Here is a 4,626-nt window from a genome sequence, read left to right on the forward strand (position 1 = left end):
ACACTTATATACACACAGAGAGGACTTGTATTCAAAATATATATAAAACTCCTACAAATCAATAGGAAAATTACCAAAAATAACTAAACTAAAATATGGACAAAATTTGAATTTTAAATAGACACTTCATAAGAGTATATCAAAATAGGCACTAGCATATGAAAAGATGCTCACATCATTACAAATCAGAAAAATGCAAATTAAAATTACAAGATACCACTACACATGCATCAGAATGGCTAAAATTAAAATGACTGACAATATTAACTGTTGGCCAATTTGAGAAGTAACAAGACCTTGCATGCAATGCAGTGGGAGCATAAATTAGGTCAAACATTTCCACCCCTAGGTATATATACCCAGGAAAAACAAGAACATATGTCCACAAAAACACTTGTACAAGAATGTTCATAGCTTTATTCATAATAGTCAAATACTGGAAAAAAGCCATCATCATAAGAATGAATAAACAAATTGTAGTATGGTCATATAATGGAATACTACACAACAACTGGGCAGTAAAAACCTACTGATTCACAAAACACCGTGGATGAATTTCACAAGTACAATTTTGGACAAAAGGCAGCAGATACAAGGGACTCCATTTATATGAAATTCAAGAACAGGTAAATCTTACCTCGAGTGATGGAAGTCAGAATAGTGTTTACTTCTTGTAGGGAAGAAGTGGTTTGAACTGAGACAGGACACAAGCAATTCATCCAAAGGGAATAGAAACACTCTGTGTCTCGATCTAGGTGTTTCAAATGTAAAAATTCATTAAGTTATATATACAGCTAAGTCGAGTATACTTTATTGTATATGACACCCATTTCAATGAAAAAATGATGATACAGGCCTTTACTTGATGATAATGAATAAAAATATTCTACTACAAAAATGCTATCCTGTTATAGCAGCTAAAATAATGTGTGTGGGTATATGGATGCACATTGAAAGATGGATTAAAAAAACTGGAGTAAAATGTTTACAGTGGTTATCTCTTCACTTTTTTCTGTATTTTCCGAATTACTGCATGAGAATGTATTACTTTTATAATAAAAATTATAATAGAGCTAATCACCCTCATTGAGTTTGAAGGGTGAAATATAAGTATGGTGATAGTTGGGGTATGAGGATGAGGCTCTATTTTCTCCAAAGGCTTAAAGCTTTTGAGCTCATTATCTCATTAAAATACCAAGGTTCTGAGTCTTGAGTCATGAGCTTTGATAGGCAATAGTTTTCCCTTTACTGGTTTCCCCTAACTCACCTGGACAAATCCTCTTGTCACTACAGTTTCTACCTTCTAGGCCTGGACTCCTTGCTCCAATTCAAGAATTGGACCTGGGTTGGAATCAGAAAAACCTGCATATAAAAGAAATGGAACTTAGGCATGCTGTGGCTGTTGACAAATTCAGATACAGTCCTGTCATCACAGGGACAGAGAGGTCCAGCACAAGAAAGGCCAAAAGAAAGCCACTCAGGAGACCTAGATGATGATGCTTCAAGTAAAACAGAGAATGATAAATGAATCTCAAATAATCCCTCACAAATTCAAACACTTCAGCCTCCCTAGAGGATCATACTGAGGGAATAAAAAAGCTCCATTATTATCGTATTTTGAATTTAAAAATACAGACTCTGCTACTGTCATTTTTCAGTATCACGTCCCTGTACACGTCCTTCCAAGAAGGCACAGTCATCAGTAGTACACTCTCAGTAGAGGGTGTTGCCACATTCTCAAATGTCACTATCTTTAAAATTACAAAGACCTAAGTTCCCATATGGCGCTGAGAAATTGAAAGAGGTGAAGTTGATCAAGTTACGGAAGTGAGACAGCATGTAGAAGCATGTTTTCAGCATTCTGAGCTCAGGAACAGCTGATTGGTTAAATATGTAACATGACATCCTTGTACTGAAATTTTAAGCAGTCGTTAAATGCTAAGTTTGAGAAACTGTTAAGGGAATGAAAATATACAAGATACAATGTCAGTAAAAATAGTTAGGTAACAAAGACCAAAAAACCCAGTTAAAAATAGGCAAAGAATCTGCAGATATTTTTCCAAAGAAGATATACAAACAGCCAATAAGCACATGAAAAGATGCTCAATATCATGTCATCAGGGAAATTCGAATTAAAACCACAAGACCCTCCTTATACCCACTAGGATGGCTCTAATAAAGACAGATAATAACAGTTGTTGGTGAGAATGGAGAAATTGGAGCCCTCAGGCATGGCTTGGTGGGGATGTAAAATGTTGCAGACGTTTTGGAAAACAGTCTGACAATTCCTCAAAACAGTTACTGAATGAACCAGCAATTCTCTCCTAAGTATATACCTAAGAGAAATAAAAACATATGTCTACATAAAACTTGTACACAAATGTTCACAGCATCATTATTTATAACAGCTAAAAAGCAGAAACAATCCAAAAGTCCATGAACTGATGCATGGAAAAATAGAATGTGGTATACCATACAATGGAATAGTATTAGATAATACAAAGAAATGAAGCCCTGATGCATGCTAAACATGAATGAATCTTGAAAATGCTACGCTAAGTGAAAGAAGCCAGTCACAAAAGACCACATACTGTATGATTTCATTTCTATGAAATGTCCAGATGGGGTGAATTAATAAAGAGTAGGTAAGTGGTTGCCTATGGTTTCAGAGACTGGAGGAAATAGGGAGGGACTCCTAATGGGTTTAGGGTGTCCTTTTGGAGTGATGAAAAAGTTCTAAAGTTGAATATGGTGACAGTTGCACAACCCTGGGAATATATTAAATATATTAAATCATATACTTTCAATGGTTGAATTGTGTGGTATGTGAATTGTATCTCAATAAAACCATTAAAAAATTAGGTTACAAATGCAAAAATTATACAAGTACAAAATATGATTATATTTGTAAAATATATGTATTTATCAACATATAGGGAAAAGGTAACCAACATCAATAAATAGAAAAGAGTATGGAAAAGTATATATTCATACATAAACCGTGCGTATTTTTGTGCGATATAGTTCTGGTTTTCTTCCTTTTCTTAAAAGTTTATTTCATAAAATTTTAAACAATGGCCATTCCTTAATTTGACACACACACATGTTTTTTATTTTTTAGGAGTAATCATTTCTCCAAATAGATGGAAAATAATCTCATCCTCACCCCTTTTAATATCTCTGAACCTGAAGATAAAGCCTAGTACATTCTAGAACAAATGTCTTCAAAATTCTGTCTCTGGAAACTTGTTAGAAATGCAGATTTACAGCTCTACCCCATACCTACTGGATTAGAGACTCTGAGGCTGAGGCCCAACAATCTGTGTTTGAACAAACCCTCAAATGCACCTTACATTTGAGAACCAATGTTGTTCTGAAAACAGTTGCTGCGTTTTTATTGAAAGTTTTTACTTCATTCCCATCAGTCCCCAGTGCTTCAACCAACCCCATGATTTGTTTGCCTATACAAATGTATGTCTATGTAAACTGGAGACCATATTGTTTGGATGTTTTATATGTATTAACAGTAGTCTCAACGCAGCTTCCCATTACATATTCCTGATGGATGAGTTTGTTTTCCTTCTGAACCTGTCCTCCTAGCCACAATGTTCTACAAACAGCTATTGAGACATCTTGTCCCCTTTAATGCCACCTGACATTTAACATCACTAGAATAAAAACTCTAAGGTATAAAATTCATTTTTCTTCACCTAGTTCTCATAATTTGATCATATTCTAGAAGTGCTGCTATAGTCAAAATGATGTCTCTTTTTATGAACTCTCAATGCAAGTCACCTGAATTTCTTTAAGTGGCAATTCACACCTATCTTACTCCTATTCTGATTTCATTTCCTTACTGGACAAGTCATATGAGACTAACAACTATATATTTTTGTCATTGTATTCCAATGTGTGCAAGCATATTGGTATATTGTAAATACATGGTATTTGATTTAGATTTCCAAACTAGAAATTTATCCTCAGGGAATGACTATAAAAGGACATAATGATCTATACATAATGATGTTCATCATAGACTAATTTAGTTTTCAGTCAGAAATTAGAAACATTACAGCTAACAGTAGGCAACAGGTTAAATAAATTATGGAGAGAAAGGTTTGGGGGTCCTAACAAGGCTGATTCATCTGCATGGCCCTATGACTTACAGATATGTCACTATCATGAAAGACATTTCAGCAGAAGGAAAAAGAGGGTCATGTCCTTAAAGTGTATTTTATGAATAATGAGGAAACAAGCTCACCTGAATTTTAACTTTTAGATGAGTAACAAAATTTCTTTCCTCTCTCAAGATCCTTTTTTTTTTTTTTTCTTTTAGAGAGACAGGTAGCACTGAGAAAACAAAAGGCAATCATGAAACTTCGGAATTTTCTTGGACAGCACAGTAAGTAACCTAGAAAACAGCCTCCATGACCACATCCTCTCACCCAGTCCACCGCACACAAATGGATGGGAGTAGGAAGGAGACTGGAACGGGGGTGACCTCCTCAGTATGAGAGCCCAGAGTCAGTGATGTCTAGGGCGGAACCTGTCTCTACAGCAGGTTCCTGGGGCCTGGGTTCTGGGAATGCTGTGGTTGTGAAACATGTAACTGGCTTCTCGGTGCTC

At 35.4% G+C, this 4,626-nt stretch overlaps 1 protein-coding gene across 4 annotated transcripts in view; it reads right to left on the reverse strand.

Moving 5' to 3' along the window:
- Positions 1-4,626, reverse strand: part of ZNF404 (zinc finger protein 404) — a 27,719-nt gene that overhangs the window by 22,434 nt on the left and 659 nt on the right. For 3 of the 4 annotated variants that reach the window (XM_015589310.2, XM_025046771.1, XM_006911778.3), the window contains exons 2-4: positions 4,262-4,350; positions 1,268-1,362; positions 638-751 (exon numbers count right to left, since the gene is read on the reverse strand). The gene's annotated coding sequence lies outside the window, so the exon portion shown is untranslated. The remainder of the gene's footprint in view (positions 1-637; positions 752-1,267; positions 1,363-4,261; positions 4,351-4,626) is intronic. The other variant, XM_025046770.1, reaches the window with a different exon arrangement.

Source organism: Pteropus alecto, unplaced genomic scaffold (assembly GCF_000325575.1).
Source record: "Pteropus alecto unplaced genomic scaffold, ASM32557v1 scaffold194, whole genome shotgun sequence".
NCBI classification, from domain to species: domain Eukaryota; kingdom Metazoa; phylum Chordata; class Mammalia; order Chiroptera; family Pteropodidae; genus Pteropus; species Pteropus alecto.